The 18,150-nt window shown below is 36.8% G+C and overlaps 1 protein-coding gene across 10 annotated transcripts in view; it reads left to right on the top strand.

Moving 5' to 3' along the window:
* The window catches only part of TRMT9B (tRNA methyltransferase 9B (putative)), a 114,133-nt gene that overhangs the window by 5,463 nt on the left and 90,520 nt on the right, over positions 1 to 18,150 (top strand). For 7 of the 10 annotated variants that reach the window (XM_059844774.1, XM_059844779.1, XM_059844777.1 and 4 more), the window contains exon 2: positions 3,684 to 3,812. The gene's annotated coding sequence lies outside the window, so the exon portion shown is untranslated. Of the gene's footprint in view, positions 1 to 3,683; positions 3,813 to 13,499; positions 13,650 to 18,150 lie in introns of all 10 variants that reach the window. The other 3 variants (XM_059844782.1, XM_059844773.1, XM_059844775.1) reach the window with 2 other exon arrangements.

The raw sequence follows: 18,150 nt of genomic DNA, 5'->3' as shown, positions 1-18,150 counted from the left end.
TACATCTATTAAGAAAAAATATTGCTAGATCCTGAGAGTTTATTAATGGGAAATGACAGAAGATGGGAAAGAACAGGAACTTATAAAAAAAAAAACCCTGATATAAGCCTAGACTTTTTTTTCCTGTTGAGATAAGGAATTACTCATTGTGCTATACGTGACTGGTGAACAGAGTCACACAATAGACAGTTCTGGTCAGGTTATTTGTAAAAAAAGAGGAAGTATAACTAACTGAAGGAAGAAAAGGATAATTTGGAACAGATTTACCACACAACAAGAATTGGAGAAATGCTTGCTCCCCCACTGTCTTGCCGAAATGAGGATGGAGAGGGGACATGATTGCCCTATGTAAGTGATTTATGAGAACAGATAGCAAGTGACACATAAGAAAAATTATGAAGTAAATGGCTAAAAGAAATTTAGATTAGGAGAATACTTCTGAGAATCTGATATGACATTATGGGATGGTTTCTGAGAAGCAGTGGGAGGGTTTACGCGCTGTCAAACAGTGCTTGTTAATGCCAGGACAGGGATTACCTAATGTGCTAAGCTATTATAGCAAGGGACTGGATTCAGTCTGAAGAACAGAAAACAGTTAATCAGTAGGAAACAAGTTAGCAAACAGAAGAATAATTGACAAACTGCTACCTAAACTTTTCAACTGTCGAGTCTCAGTCACCCCTTAGTCTCAGTCATTGTTACACAGTGAATGTTTCAGTGTCTCCCATCTCAGCAGGGCGATGAAGGAACGGTTGCAAAGTCACAAGGACCACAATTGAAATATCCCTCAGGTCCTTGGAAAAAATGCAAACTCACTTAGGGAAGAAGACTTGGGAGAAGTGTGAGGGAAGGAGGGGGAGCAACCTCTTCCTTTGAAAGACAGCAGGAATAAGGCATCCTAAACCTCTGCTCAAGTTAGGATACCCAGCACACTGGCAGGACTGACAGAGAAAGTAGCTGCTGTCAGTGCAGCAAAAGATCCATACTCACCTTGTGGAGCCATAGAGAGGCATGTTAGCCACTGCTTCCATGGTTGCCAAAACTGGGTGGGGAGAGACAGCAGCAAAATCCAAGTTTAGCCACCTTGAGCTTTCTCTAGTAGCACTCCAGAGAGGAAGTGCTCATAGCTGCTGCTCTGCCTCTGCAAACCATGCATGGCCCTGGGGACCTTCCCAGACATTGTGACTATTTAAACCATTACCTTTTGCTTTTCACTCCGAAGTGGCTGTTATGCCATTCTCAGTGCTTTAGCTGAGTTTGGCGTGTTCCACTTCAGGTGGATCCAGTGAAGGACAGAACAGGCCATGCCTTTATACCTTTGGTGATTGCTCTAAGTGGAAAAAGACCAGTTGAGCTGAAGTTGAATCCTCTCATGGGAAATAAGCTTATTACTACTGATAAAATTTTTGTTGAATACCATTTATTATTTTTTGAAATCCATACACAAGAAACTGGTGAAATCCCCAGTACACCCCTGTGTAAATGGCCATTCCAAATACTTCTGTGAGACATTTGACATCTCTCTAATGATATTTTTTGTAATTGTTTCAGAAGGAAAGTGTGCAGCATAACAACCTGTAAACAGTTCATATGTAGTCATGCCTTCCATGTGTTAGCTGCTGGGGAACAGTTTCAGAGTGCTTCACATTATAAATTGTTACTTATTTGCCATGCCAGTTAGTGACCAAGGTAGCATATGTGGAATGAGTTTGCAGTTTCTATTACTGTTAGTTGAAATTTTCCAGCGAAACATTTTCTCAGATTAAAAGAAAAAGAAAAGTTACCCATCAATCAGGAAGGCAATGCTTTGTAGAAGAGTATTTATTCAGATAATTTGACAAAGCATGGGTAAGTTTTTATGAGAAGCATTTTCCAAATATGCATGAAGACAGCACTGGTGGTTTCTCTGTATTTCCAGAATAGCTCTACCATGTGACTAATCCCCACATGCCTCTGATCTGGTTGTTCCTTGTTGTGGAACAGAGGAAACTGATTTTGGGAAATCCATTTCTTGTCAAAGGTCAGCTCCTGGCTCCATAGCAATAGCCTTCTGCCATGTGTCTGTAGCTGCAGTTAAAAAAACTTCCAAATTCCTACTGAGTCAGCAACCAGGACCTTGCAGTTCTGGTTTCCAACCCTCCTCACATAAAAACATGATATGCAAAATTAGTAATGATATATGCATATCAGAGAAAATCAAGTTTTTCTTGAGAATCCACAGTAATTTCCAACTTCTAAAAGCAGATCTGTTTAGAAAAACTTTATTGCTTTTTCATCATGAATAAAAATATTTTGCCTCAGCTTTATGGTATTTATTTTTTCCTAAAGTAGTTAAAAGTCATTAGAATTGATGCTTGATGTTTGAGTCACTTCAGCCCTGGCTAAGAAATAATGCTTAAAACCAACTTGGTTTTGTTTTGTTTCAGTTTGTTCTGTGTTGCTTAGTAGACTTTTGGGGCTTTAGTGAGATAGTTCCAGCAGAGAGATTTTTCAATGGAAAAATGCTCAGCATCACTTCAGTTAAACAAACACTAACCCTTGTTTGTGCAACACAGTGGTAGGCAGAAGTTGGCTTTGAATAATTTTTAGTAATGAGTGGCCACAAAGCTGCATTTGCAGCTTGGTTTCAAAAGTTAATTTGAGCTGAACAAAGCTAGACTGCTACCACTATCTTTATCATTACTGTACAACACTGCAGTGTGAATTTTCCAAGGGATCTTAATTCCCTTTGAGAAAGTTTGAGCTGTCAATTCTCAGTACTTTTGAAAGAAACCAGCCCAATAGTGTGTCATTTAGTTACACAGTAATTATGTATGCACTAGTATGAGAAAAAATGACCACACACTGGATAAATAGTTAACTACATGTTAGAAAGATAAAGATCTCATTAGAAATAAAAAGGGAGGCAAAACATAATAGGATCTGAAATACTTAGGTAAAGACAGAGAGAGAGTTTATCAGCTTGATCCAATAAGGTACTTAAATACCTACGGCAAGGTTTATGGAGAATTCGGGTTCCTGAGTCAAAAAATGAGATCGCAGCTCTTGTAGCTGCTGCCTAACCCAGGAGTGCCTAAAATCACCAGGCTCTTCCTTGATTGTAATCTGTAGCTTTAGAGTGTCTTGGATTTTACTTTTGTGCAGTCAGTGTGCAGCAGCTAGAGCAGTTTAGGCACTTATTTCACTTATTCAGCCAATTGCAGTCCTCAGCTGAAAAGTTCAAGGATGCTATTCTGTCAGTGTACACAGGCCACACCAGGCACAGATTCACATTCTGAAATTCTTAGTTTGTTGTAGTTGCTTGCTTTTAACACGAAAGACAGAGAGGTGGAATAACCTTTTATTTAACAATCTCTCTGTTAGATTATTGCTATAAGGATAATTCTTGAACATCATTTCTGTTCCTACAGACAGCAAATTCTTTGCTTCATTGTGGCGTGACTTTTAACAGGAACAGGGCAGGATCATCTTTGTTTTCAATATCCCTGTCTCTTGCTGGGTAGGATCATTTTTCTGCCCTGTGTTGATTTGCATCTTTTTGTGTTTAATGGGGAAACACAGACAATGGGTTGCTGGATAGGAGGTGCTTGTTTTCTCATTTCCTTCTGTTATCCTGACTGTGATTTAACAGAATACTGCAAGCCCTGCTCCTCATTCCTTTTTTTTTTTTTTTTTTTAAACAGAATGGTAATTGGATCCTACAGTTAGGAGGACTCTAAGCTGTGAATTTTAAGCACGCTGTGTTATCTGTGTTGTGGCCTGACTTAAGTTTCTAAGGAATTGCAATAATGCTGCTGCATTTCTGGGGTTTGGTAAGTCTGGTAATTTCACTTTGAAACTGTGGAACTGACTATCCTGGAAACACTAATAAGTGGAGTCTCTCATTTCTCTGTTTTTTCTGTTCATCATATTTTTTCTTTTTCCCTATGTGATAATATGTGGTTGTAGATTCTAAAGCATAGCTGAATGCTTCTACATGTGCAAGGCAACAAACTTAAAAATGTGATCAAGAAGGTCTTATTTTAAATTATTCCAGCTTTAAAAAGTAACTTAACTCCAGATATGACATGAATCATATTTGTCTTTTCTTCAGGAAGAGAAACCTTGGACTGATCAGACTCTTTTTTCAGCCATTGTTGCTTGGTAGGAGAGGTGCATATAATCTACAGATTTATAAAATAGCTAAGTATTCACTGGAAAATGTGCTCCTATTAATATAAATTGTAATTGTTCAACGAGCAATGCACTTACAGTGTAAAGTACTAAATTTAAAGAGATAAAGTGCAGGAGCTCTTAGTGCAGAACTGTAACTGAATAATGAACAGAAACTGAAATAATAGCAAAGGAAGTACTGAAAAGGCTTCAATTGAAGAAAGCTTTTTTTGATTAAACTTGCTCATTAAGAAAGTATGCGAAAAACAAATAAGTCAGCATTTTTAATGTTTATCAGTATGTTTTCCTTCAGCTGAAAGTTGTTGGCTAACAGTCATGTTGAATATATCACAATTTTTTTCTGAATTTTTATGAATTCACTCTACAGAAAAAGTACAGGCTGATTGTTTAAAAAATAATGTATAGCAAAAGAAAAGGAAATGATTTTGGACATGTGTTCTATATTCTAACTTGGTATTTAAAGAACAATTTATGTTGATATCTGTTTATATATTCTTTAATATTTTCTAATATATTCCCTGATAATATATATATATTCTCTAATATAAAGCTGAATGTTTTGCATCTCTTTATGGTCGTCCTCTGAGATAAATAATATTGTGATACATTTGGTGTTGAATATAGTTTGCCAAATAGGAGCAGTCTCTTTGAATTTTTAATAATTATTGCTCTTCATTCTTATACAAGTAAAAAAGGGGGAAAGTACAGTTATTGCATCATATTTGCATTAAGGTATGCCTGCATTGTAAAGTCAAATCTTCAACCAAAGTAGAAGGAAGGAAAAAAGCTTATTATGCTTGATATCTAGCCTCTTGGAAAAAAACCTTTCATTTCTGGGTGGTCAATAATAAATGCACAATTAAATTCAGAGTTTAGGTCAATTAAATACATTTTAAGAAATGCATGTAGAAATCAGAAAGTACTTGGCAGCCTACTTATAGTGGTAACTGGAGGGAAAAGCCCTTCATTTGTTATTACTGGATTGGACTGCTGCTAGTATTAGATAAACTGCTGAGTCTAAATAAATCTAGATAATGATAAAATAGTTAGCAATCTTTTGAAATTCTGAAGGAGTTGTTAAAGTTATAAAATTTGTGTTTACTCATTCTTCTTAGGTTTGCTCTTTGGGATCAGAGGAGCAATTGCTCCTTGTGTTGTAGATATTTCTCATTTGTAGAGTTCCATAAAGTTTTTGCATGTATATCCACTTTTTCCTTGTCTAACTGCTGTCCTTCCTTCAGAGGTTTTAGAGCACTAGGCAAATATTTTGTATTACAGAGAATAGGAAATAACATGATTTTTATCCAAAACTCTGTAACTAGTACTCTCTACTCAATATAGTGTTATGTAAAGAACATGAGCTGTACAGAAAGCAGTTACTTTTATCACAGTGGCGGAAGACATCTAATTAAATCACCTTATTGACAATAATTTACCTTTTAGTAGCAAAATTAATGTTACCATTTATTCTGACTTTTCAGTATTCTTCTTCTAATTTGGCTTCTACCTACTACTGTAACCCATGTCCTGTTTGCTTCTTGAACATCAGCAGCATCACCCAGTAGCATGTTGTGTGCTGTAGGCTGAGCTATCACAGCCACTTCTTTTCAACCTCTTCTACAAGGGTGCTACAGGAAATATACACCTTTATTTTACTTCTGCCAGAGACACCAGATGACAGGGTTCAATTGGGAGACCATTACTCCCCATTAGATGATTTTCAATGGAGCATGGGATCATACAGGAGAGAAGTGAGCACTCAGATTCTTCATTTCAGCATGATTGTGTAAAGAACATTGTGTTTCAGTCTTTCTTCCACCTATAGGTCTCTTTCATCATGTTTATAGAAGAAAATAATCGAGTATCTGGTCTTTGGGTGTTGTCCACAAAGACTCTATCTAGAGACAAAAGAAGACTTCATTTATTTTTTTTTCCCATTCATGAAAATGCAATGCAACATTTTTTTAAAAAATCAAATGTATACTGAACATAATTTGTCCATGCAGTTGTAACAAGTTTCAGTCATACTGAGTCTAGGCTGACCAGTTATTCACAGAAGGTTCTGTGATAAGCAGCCCATCCCAAAAGGATTCTGTGTGATGTGTTCTGTCCTTGTCATGCTGTATGTAACCATTACATTTTAGGGATCTTTTTAATGATTTGCATCCCTCAATTTCTGATTGCCCAGGAAAGGTTTCACAAGGGCTGAAAAACTGTGATAAGCCCATGCATATGAGAGTATTTTTAAAATCACATATTTTATTTATCTTTATATTTCTACCTCTAGTAAAAAAAGGAATACAGTTTTTTTTCAGTGAACAGCTTATCCTGCTGTTTTTCATGGGCTTACTGATGTGCTGGATCTGTTTTACATTTGTGTTTGGCTATGCTGGTATTGGTAGATCACCTGAGAGCCCTGCCTTACTCGCAGTTCGTGCTTGCCCTTCACTGGAGAGCTGCAAACCTGACGAGCTGTTGCCATCATTTTTCTTTGTGACATACTGTAGAGCCTTCTTGTTAGAAAGTACTTGGTTTGTGTCCTGGGGCTCTCAGCTGTGGAGATTTGATGTATGGCTCACTCTGTCGAGTTTCATGGTTCCTGTAATATTTCATCCTCCTGCTGGTACTGATTTAACACCTCAATTCCTGGCCATAAAATTAAGCCAGAAGTTAACTATGTAGACTAGATATAAATATTTATTATTAATTGTAGAAATAGAAGCTGCAACATGTTTTTCTTTGTTGTTTTTAAACATTGGATGGACTGCTGAGGGAGGCAGTGAAATCGCCATCTGTGGAAGTGTTCAGCAAATGACTGGATGAGGCACTTAGTGCCATGATATAGTTGACAAGGTGGTGATTAGTCAAAGAGGTTGGACTTGATGATTTCATAGATCTTTTCCAACTTGCATAATTCTATGATTCATTAAAAAAATATTCTCAGAGGTTCTTTTTCTTGGTACCTGGATCACCTTAATAAAAATGATTAGCGGAAAACTGGTATTTACAGCACTAATTCCTGGGGGTAACAATCTCTCTAAAACCAGACTTTTTTAGTTCTGCAACACCATTAACAAAATTAATAGTCAGGTCAGTAATTGATTTCAGGCTTAAAAGCAGGTTATAATGATTGTAGGGCTGAGTCACATCTTAGACATAGTAGCTAAGTAAACTGTTCTGGTAAAGTAAACAGTAATACATCAGAACGAAAGGTTTCTGAATAAGCTGCTTGCTGATAAATTACAGCATAGCAGAGCTTGCCTGTCAAGAATGAGAAGCAAAGGCATCAGCCTATAGGGTTTTTTAATCCAGAAGTCTTTCTCATTGTAAAAGATTTACATTGTAAGAAAAATACCAGGTGTTTGTAGAGGGAAATTTGGGTAGAACAAGTAATTATTGCGAAGGAAGAAGCAAAGCTGAAGGTATATTTTTCAAAGACATCCTACATGTATATTTACATAATGGGACTGAATATATTTATACTAATGGAACTGAGATTTCCCTCTTTTCCTTGAAATCACCTCTTTGCCAGTGGTGTAAAGTTGGCAAGTCATGGATGTTGCTGCTTTCCTACTTTCTGGCATCACTTAAAGAAAAATATAGGTTGTGTTCAGATTTTACCATAGCTCGGATTTCCCTGGGTCTGCAGCCTTTTTGGGAGCACAGTGTTAACTGTAAGCAACCTCTGATCCATCCTCTCCTGGCCCAGACAGAAGCATGTGAGTGATAATATGCATCAGTAAATTTGAAACAAGTCTTCAGTCTTGGTATGGCTTAATTTTGCAATTATGACCTCCTTTCTGTAGGTCCAAATAGAAAGATGTAATGCCTTTATCAATTTTTACTGCAAATAACAGTTTCTTCTTGGAATGACTACATTAAGAAATCTCACTTTGAAATGACAATTTAAGAAATAACAATGCATATAGTTAGATTGATTGTTGTTTTGAAGTAAGGACTCGTACAACGTTGTTGTCTTAGAAGTTTGAGTTACTTGATTTTTTTTTGATTTTAGTTTTCAGAATACTGGATTATACCTTCTCTTCCACTATTGCTTCTACTGCATATCTTATTCCTACAATTCTCATATTATTATTCTATTAAAATAAAATATATACATGAAAATATATATATGTACTCATGAACAAAATATTATATATTAAATAACTAAATATATTTTTTTTAAATTGCATTTCCACTAGCTTCTTTAAGCATTATCTGGAAAAAAAAGGAAGTTTTAAATGAAGAGAGTAATAAGTGCTTTAAATCTTAAAGAAAAAAAAAATTACTACTTTTGCTCCTGTTAGGACTTCTATTGTAAAAGTGGTGCAGTGTGCTTTTCTGCATTCCAGAAATTTTCTGTGAGTCAAGAGCTTGATTGATTGATTCACAATTTGTATTGTGTACCAGAAGGGTTGTTCAATTAAAAACTGCTTGCTGCACTTTTAGTCCGGGGGAGGATGTGCAGGTGGAGTCGCTGGTACCAAGTGGGAGCTGCTGGTTGGGTTTGCCCTGCAGCCAAGGGCGTGTGCTGCCCAACACAGGCTTGAAGGCTGGACATGCAGCATGGGGGGGCTGTTCTGCTTCCCTGCTCGGGGGGTCACTGCTCCTTGGTGTGCAGTGGTCTTCTGGTCAGAATCACCACTGCATATTAGAGGTTATAGAAAAGGAAAGGATCTTCTGAACTTTTATAAAGTGCTTGAGCTTCCCTCTAGAGCAACCGGTGTAAGTGCCATTACTATTACCTGTGCTCGACTGTATTCCTGCTTTCAATGTGCTTCTCCACTGCTATTTCTCCTGCAGTGGAGATACCATCTTGTAGTTCCACTGCTTGGCTCCTGGAGTTAGGATCAGGCCTTAGTAAGAAAGTCTGTGAAGATGCTCAAGGGCAATTAAAAATTGTGAAGCAAAATCATGATGATTATTAAAAACTCCACTGTTATCATGAAAGGTGTTAGTGCTGAATGAGTTTAGGAAGTTCTTTTACTAAAGCAGCATTGAATTTCTGTTTTTCTTTCATTGCAGATGGAACAAAAGGTATTTTTTAATTTTTTCCCACTCAGTCAAGATGCAGACAAACAAATACACAGATTATTAAAAATTTGGAATTACTTTTATTTCTTTAGGAACAACGGACATAGTATGCTTTATTTAATGTAAATTCAACTCTCAGTGTTTTCTATTTTAGGATGGTACCATCTGGGAATTTTAGAAGGGTTTACTATGCCTGTTGTGCTTTACAAGCTCAAATCTCTGGCCAGAACATGTTTCTCATGATGAAGAAGAAGATTCACATATCTCCAGGCAGATGTTTTCCTGCAGTCTTGGCCCTTAGGAGAAAGAAATTTTAAATTCCTGCTTGACTTGGTAAATGTGCTGAGTGGGAGATATATTTATTCAGTGTTTAATAAACTAGTTGGGAGCAATGTTTCAGATGAGATAGAGAAAAAAAATCATTTGAAATGATGTTTAGTTTTCTCACTAGAAAATTGGCAGTTAACAACTACATTATTTGTCAAAAAATCTTTCAAGCAAGAAACTAAAGTCAGCTCTATTTGCACAAAACTAATGGTCTAACATTGTAAACAATTTTTAATAATTTCTGTCATGCATAATACATCCCAGAAGCAACATACATTTGAATGCAAAACAAATTTACTTTTAGGAAAGTGAAAATAAACAAAAATAGACATTTCTGCCAACCTTTCAAGTAGTTATTTAGTATGAAAAGTTTGGCCATAAAGCTTTAAGACCTGCATTTTCCATTGAAGTTTTCAATGGAACAGTACTGTTATTGAACACAGCAAAAAGAATAAAGAATTTTTTAGTAACAGGAAGCAACAGATTATTTTTTAAACTGTTTTCATTCTATTATGCATAACTGTTTCAGTTAGGTAGGAATTTTACTAAATAACTGCACCTTTATATTTACTTTAGTTTGGTTTGTCATTAGATTTTGAATTTCATCAGTCAGGACGGTTCCCGTTCTTGATCTGTATAATCCTCACGGGAGGCATCTGAGCTCTGGGCCACCAAGGCTTCGATCATATTAGAGATGGTGGATGTTTCGGGTGTTGGGCAGGAATGTGGACTCACTTATGCTCATTCAGAGAAATATTCCTGCCCTTGTACATGCTTTTAGGCAACTGACTCCTGGCCTGACATACTCTGGCTCTTGAGGAATGGAATATCCTCAGTGCTGGTGTCTCTGTGAGCAGCTGCAGTGCCAGCTCCAGGTTCAGCTCTGGTGGTGAGACCCCCCAACAAGAGGCCATGAGCTGGAACCAACCTTTGCACAGCAAAGGGCACGGGGACCTGTGGTGCCAGCCAGGGCACTGGACGCTCAGGGACACGGCAGGAGCTCAGCGCCTCCAGATCTTCCTGTGAGGGTATAAAACCCCAGGTTTTAATTTGTTTGAAGCCCCTTCTTGGCAACTCTGGCTCAAGCTGTTATTCCGTTGTTGCACCACGATTAAAATATTTGAGGGATCCAGACGTCTGAGACTCTGCTATGGGAAACCTGGAGTTGAGCCAAGAGGGAAACCTGGTATGACTGTGTGAGAGTGGCATGTGTGGCTGCAAAGGGACCTCAGTGCCAGCTTGGGTGGCGTAGGAGAAACTGGCAGAGCGGCTTCTGAATGGTCAGAGAGGAAAGTTTCTTTAACACATCCTTTGGTGGCCTCCAGTTGTGTTGTGTCAGAGCAGGACAGGTCAAGGTGCAATAAAGTCCGTGTGCACGGTTTTGTGCCTTTTGCTCTTGTTGTAACCACTGTATCTGCACAAGTGCTAGGGCAGTAAATGCCTGGCATAGCCACAAACTACCAGTTCATTTTGCACCAGAAAAATTTCCACAGAGGTCTGTCCTTGGTTGTAGGCAAGGGAAGCAGATGCCAGTGGCTGCTTGGGGCAGTCACTTTCTCTTCTGTGTGTGCCAGAGCTGCAACGCAGTGTGCAGCCTGTGGTACCTTCTTTTTGCTGCTTTGCTGATGTTGAGGGAGGAAAGTGTTGGAAATCACAGAACAGCTCTTTCTAACCATTGATTTTATGCTCTCCTCCTTTTCCTCCTACTTTATGTATCATGCAGCCACAGAAGTAATACTTGTTCTCTGAGAATTTTCTCTGACTTTCTAGGCACAGCTTATTTCATCACCCACCCTCTACCCCTTTTGTATGACAAGCCCTTTCTGGTTTCTGGAACCTCAGACAGTATAGAAGTGTTATGAGAGATGTTTTTAGGGAAAAAAGTCCTTACAGGAGTAATAGTAGGAAGTGCTTGTGTAGGAGTATGATGGGAATTTAAATTTGCTTTGACAATCTAGTTGTTGACAGTGAATGATGTTTTGAATGACCTTTTGTACGCAGAGGTGGAGTTGTGCTGGTGGTTTTGCAATGGTGGACATTTCCAAATATTCCACCAGTATATGTACAAATTCAAGGTGACACCATTGCCAAGAATTAACAGAACAAGAGGCAATGAGCACAAACTGAAATGAAAAATAGGAATAATATTTTTAACCATGATGGTGGTCAAGCTCTGGAGCAGGTTGCCCAGAGATCTTGTGGAGTCTTCATCCTTGGAAATACTAAAAACCTGAGTAGATTAAGCCTTAAGAACTTGCTCTAGTTCAGTCTCCTTTGATTAGAAGGTGGACCAAAGACCTCCAGCAGTCAAATCTCAACCTGTCTATTATTCTGTTGTAAGAAAAGCATGCAATAATCCTTTTTAAAGTGAAGGCAATTCCCTGAAATATTGTTCTGACTTGCCACATTTTGTGGTTCATACACTTCTGAATATATTCTGTTATCACTGTAGAACCTTTAATTATTACACAGGATGTAATTGTAAATTACATATGCATAAAAACTAGACACAAAAAGATTGTTAATTAATAGCTCCAGTTTTATAGTCACTAGTCAGAAACATTTTAAACAATAAAGACACAGATCTTTCTTTGAAGTCTGCAGTTAAAACTTCCATTGGCTTAATGGGACAAGAAGCTTTATTAATCACATTTTATATCTAACAGGAAATATACACAAAAGCAAAATGAATAGGTTGGTTATATATTTAAACAGTCTGTAAAACCAAAACCTGTGGTAATAGGAAGTTCAGGCTACATCTGCCCCCAGCCATCAAGCAGCTATCTCTGGTCTGCTCTTTGCACAGTGCTCTAACTGCTGGGTGCCCACTGTCTGTGTGTTACTTGCTGTCATCATGCTCTGGCTGCTTGGCAGAAGGGAGGAACTGGGAAGTTGCATTATTCTGTAGGAAGGCTTTTAAATGGGTAGAAGCAGCTTGGGAGTGTGCAGTTGAGGAATGGGCCCTTGTATGTGACAAGGCACACTTTGTACTTTGCTGTACAAAGAAATCTCTTGATAGCTCATGTTTGAAAGTGGAAAATATTATTGTCTTATTTGATAAATGAAAATGTTTGTCTGCAAAGCAAGCATATAAGGAATAGAATAAACATACTTTCTCACTAAAGGGATAGTTTCAGGAAAAGAGGATTAAAATTCTTGGAAAATCAGTGAGGCAGCTACTAGTGTCAGGTGATTATATGGCCTTATGTAAGTACAGTGGTTGGTGTTTAGCCAAGTATTTCTAAAACTTATAGGGTAACTTCTGTTCACATTTAGGCAAGCATAAATCTGAAAGCACTTCAAAACTCAGCAGTGTTTGCTCGTATGTTAGAGTTTATTTTAAAGAAGAAAATAAAAGCATGTTTTTTTTTTTTTTTTTCTTACTACAAGGAATTTTTAAAGGCAATGGTGTGGTTAAAACAGGGACTTCCAAGAATTGAACTTTATTCCTGCCTTTCTTGTATATCCCCTGTACTGTAATGGGCAAGCCATTTTTTGGCTTGATTTCTGTCATAACTATAGCAAATGTATTTATGTATATGACATTGAAAAAATATAGTGTGTGTTGGTGGGTGTGGCTGCTGGGTGTATTATCTAGTTGTTGTATGGCAGTGTATTAAAATAATTTTCTTACTGTTTTTGTTTCATGAAAAAAAGTCCTAATTGAAACTAACTGGGAGAAAAAAGTGGAGTTTTTTAAAAGAAATTTTACTCCCGTTTAGTCTAGTAGTGCAGGTCATAATAACTTGCTTCTGAAGGCAACCTATCTTAAATGAGTAATTTATATGTATGGTTTGGTAGGATTTTTTAACGTGTAATAATTTTTCAAAGTCTCTTCTTTTCCTCAAGATAGAATTTAGAATGCAAATTGTTTCCCATAATCTTATTTTCCTTGCACATACACTCTTTTTTTATATCATTATTAGTTTTTGTGCAGTTTATATCATGTCAGTTTTCCACTTCAGGTTTGATTTATCTTCAGACTTGTTGAGAGACATAATACCCTTGAATGATTCTCTCAGATGCAGGCAAATCTTCAGGTATTTAAAAGGAGAAAAGGAAGACTACACTGGCAGAGCATTGCTTGAAGGGTTGAAGATGACTGGCTAAATCTGGTGAGTACTAATTAGGTAGAATTTGTCAGTCTGTCAGTCAGTCTTACAGATTTTCTTGATCACATACTGAACATAGACAAAGCAAGAGAGTAGATGCAGTGAATTCAAGAAATGTCTTCAGAATTATGCTTCTTTTGAAAGAGATTTATGAACTGATGTTCCAGCAGAAGCATAAAATGTTTCCATATGACAACAGGATGAAAGATGTCAGAGAGATCTCAGAAAAGGAAGTTAGAATAGACAAGGATGCTTTTAGAAATGTATTAGCTTTTACTGAAAGTGTGAATTTGGACATCAGAGAACTCTGTAATGCCTGCCAGGCTGTGTTCTCTGTCCCCACAGGGCTTTTAGCACTAGAGTTGCCCACCAGGCAGCATCAGATGAATCATCACAAAAACCAAACAAGACAACTTTACTTGAGAGAGAGAGAATATAGAATATGAACAATCCAACTGCCATCTGTATGTTTTCCTGATGAATGGCATTATCACATCTTTTTGTGCCAAATGAGTAAACTGTTTTCACCACACAAATACTGTCTATTCCAGCACATATTACATGCAAACTACCAGCACAAATTTCAGGGTGATGTTTGCAATGTGAATTCACTCTGCCAGTTGGAATCCTATCCAACAAGTTCTGGTTAGAAAAGTAATGCCAAAAGAAGTGTGGATTTGTGATGAGTGTTAGGTCATGAAAACTCCACGGCTTTCCAAGGGCTTATAAAATGCAGTCCATCGCTGTCACATTACTTACTAATGTACTTAGAACCAGCTGACTCAGTTACAGAGAGAGGTACAAGCTGAAAATGTATGTGAAAGAAAAGCATAATGGCAAATTGGAGACTTGTATGCAGGAGCATTTCAGTGAGCTAGAAGAGAGTAAAAAGACAAACTAAGATGTTGTGGTATTCTCTAGTGTTTCACAGGAATCTTCCAGCACATCTAACCTGGTTTCAGATAGGAAAGTAACATTTTTGGTTTGCTGTCTGTTTAAATAATATGAATACGTATTCTATGCTTGTAGAAAGAACTCTTTTTAATCATTACCTAACCTTTAAAAAACAAACACTTTTTTTTTCTAATTAAAATAATTATCATAGCTAAACTATCCCTCAAATAATGTTTTCGTATTAAGAAAACCTAGAGATCTAAATTCTCCAAAAGCATTTGCTAGCTTAAATGTAGAGACTTTTAAGATCCTAAGTTTTGGCTCATTGAGAGGTGTTTCTTTGTGCAGTCTGTCTTACATACAATAAAGCCTACTCACAGATTTCCCAAAGCCTCTGTGCAAATCCACAATTTCTGGCAGCTCATGTTTATTCAACTATAATGTGCTTTCAGTGGAATAATGCCAGTGGTGGACCAATGGCTGCCTGAGCAAAGCTCTGTGGAAAGAGATCAGTAATAAAAAAACTTCAACTTTTCATATTGGTTAGAGAAAACTAATTTACAGCAACAGAATATAAATACAATCAGAATTCACATTGTAAGGTGAGTATATAAGGGCAACAGTATGATATGTTTGACAGTTGTCCTTCCTGGTCGTGGTGCTATTTGGTATTTCTCATACAGCACTATTTAGTACTAAATGTTTTCCTAGAGGATATCAAATGGTGTTAGCAAGGGCAGCAATGAAGAATGCTGCCATTACAGAGCGATAATAGTAAGATTTACCATGAAGAATATTTCCATTACACAGCTTTGAGGAGTAGTGCAAGAGAACTTTCAGGAATTGTGACCTCAATTTTTGAAGATCCATCTAGGATTGGATTATACTTGTAAACAGTATACATTGCAAGCTGTTGACAAGTTAAACTTCTTTTTGTTTTTCCTTTAAGATGTGTATTTACCTTGCATTCTGTATGTACCTTTCACCTCAAGATATATTTACTAAATAATTTATGATGCACTTGAAGTTCCCCTCCTGCCCTTTGTGACTGAACAAACTGCTGTATGTCAGCAGCATGACTTGTTATGACAAAAAGTAAAGCACAATGCCTGGCTGATAATGCAGTGCGAAAATTGGAGAGACCAAAAGTGCACCTTTGCATGAGATTATTGACATTGAAATGGACATCTCTACAAAGAACTCATTAGACTTACTGAAGTTGTTGGGACAAGAATTTCAGTCTCACCTTAAGAGTTCTGGTTTCTGAAATATTCTTTTAGTAGAAATATCTGACCCTGGTAGAATAGAGGATCAGAGATTACCTAATGAACTACTTATGTCACTTCCTGCTGCACGTTACATTTATATGCCAGCTCCTGAAGCTGGCTATGTGATCAGCTGTTTAACTTTGGGGAAAATAAATAAGAAAACAAGAAGATTACAAGATATAAATTTAAAATCTAGAAAAAGTTTTGGGAAATTGAAACTAAATCAAATTTGTAATAGTTCTCCTTTATAATGAAAAAGGTAACACAAAGAATTTTTTAGTACCTCAGATTCATATGCAGTGATTTGGATCTTGAAGGGGAGAGACTTTTTTTAAGCATTTCCTGATAGTATTTGCCAAACTCTTAAATGATTTACTGAGTGGTTTCAGGGCTCAATTATTGTACAATTCTTCAGTGTTAATATGTCACTCTTTCATCTGGAATGGAATTACCAAGGAAATTATTTCTCTTGATATTTTCTTGGAAACAGTAATAATTTTTTGTGTCTCACGACTTTTGAATTCCATGATGATTATTTAAAAGTGTTTAATTTTTTTTATCATCTTTAATCATTTCCACATAATTTCTTTGTTTGTCTTTCACAAGAATCTCTAGCAGCTCCGTTTCTCGGTGCCATTCTTTGCCACATGAATTACCTCATTAGCTCTCCTTTGCCAAAGGGGAATCACATTTTTCTGTCAAATTGTGCAATTTTTAAAAATAAGTAAAATAAACTGGGATCCATTTGTTCAAATCTTTATTCATCCTTTCAGACCAAAACAAATAATGGTGTACCCTAAACTTGTCTTTTTTTCCCCCAGCTATGTCAGGTGGTATTGTAGAATATAATATTTGTCCCACCAAGCTTGCCTTGCTTCCCTGTTGAGCGATCTGCACTCACCAAGGATCTGGTGTGGCTGAAGGAGGAATGTATCTGGGGACCTAGGGGTTCTGTAACACATGATTCTTTGTTAAATCTGGGACATGAGCAGGAGCTCACATCCAAAAACTCTGTGCTGTACAGTCATGCAAGACAGAATGGGTCTTTGGGCCCTGCAGTTCTCCTCTCTGCCATACAGGGCTGTGCTCTGCTGTAACTCAGCCTTTGAGCTGTAAACATCCCAGGATGAGAGTTGTAATTGTGTTCCTTGAGAAACTGTCCCTTATCAGAAGTCCAAACATGTGAGAAAATTTTTCCTATTCTTTTGACTAAGAATTTTGTACCTTAATTTTTATTGAATACTTCTATTTTTTTACTGCCTATAATTATAAATGTTTTATCTGCAAACATGTCTGACCCTGATTGCTGCTGCTTAGCTGGTTGCTTTGTGACAGCATATTCAATGTCCAAAAAAACCAGAGGAAAAAACATATTACATTAGTTACACTGGTTTTGCTAGTCATTTTCTGAAATAACTTTCGGTGAAAAAAAATTTGAAATGGAGCTTTTCCATAAGGTATAAAATGCAGTAATAAGAATTCATATTTTTAGTTTGTTGTAGCTTCTCCAAAATGTCTACTGTGTTGTTGAGTCAGAATAGCTTTCAGTGTAAGAGAACTGGATCTCAGCCATGATACTTGCAAAATAAAAATAAAATAAAATATAATCAATTTATTGATCCTCCGTGTTCTGACAACCTAGATTATCCTCACAATAACCTTTGTAATCTTTGATTTAAAAGTGCTATATTTAAGAAAATCTGCTTGTTAGCAAAGCTTAGTTTACTTGTGCTGGAAATTTAGAACATGTCTGACTGCTTTTCAAACCAGAATAGTGAATTGTGTTACAGCAGAGAAGGTTGATACATAAAAGGAAAGCGAGGCCAAGCAAATACATAAATAAGAAATCTTGAAATACAGGTTTATTAAGTTATGATACATGGTAGCTTTGTTAATTCATCAGGAAAGAATGTTTGGATTTTTTTAACTTAATGAGCACATGAGTCTGTTTATCACATGCCTCTATAAATAAGTGTCTTTGCAGATGTTTTCTCTTTATTGAAATTTTTTTTTCTCTCCTTAGGGCATGCTACATTATTAAATCCAACTATGAATTTCCTTACTTTTTACAGAAGACACTTAGAGCACTATGGTAGGCATAGCACTGGCATAACTTTTAAATATCAATTTTAAGAATTATTTACAGATTAATAGTGTAGCACCTATATATTTTCTCTGGCAAAGCTTTTTAATATAAATTCTAAGACCTATCTGCACATTACTGTAGTATTTAATTGATGCTATGTCTGGTTAATCAAAAATGATCAGCTAATTTGATTGAGAGTGATATCTCTGTGATAAATACCATGAATTTTACTGACTGCTAAATGGTCTGGATCACT

The sequence above is a fragment of the Haemorhous mexicanus genome, chromosome 4, assembly GCF_027477595.1.
Source record: "Haemorhous mexicanus isolate bHaeMex1 chromosome 4, bHaeMex1.pri, whole genome shotgun sequence".
Lineage (NCBI taxonomy): Eukaryota > Metazoa > Chordata > Aves > Passeriformes > Fringillidae > Haemorhous > Haemorhous mexicanus.
The sequence above is the reverse complement of the archived record's forward strand: the minus strand, read 5'-3'. Positions and strand labels throughout refer to the sequence as shown.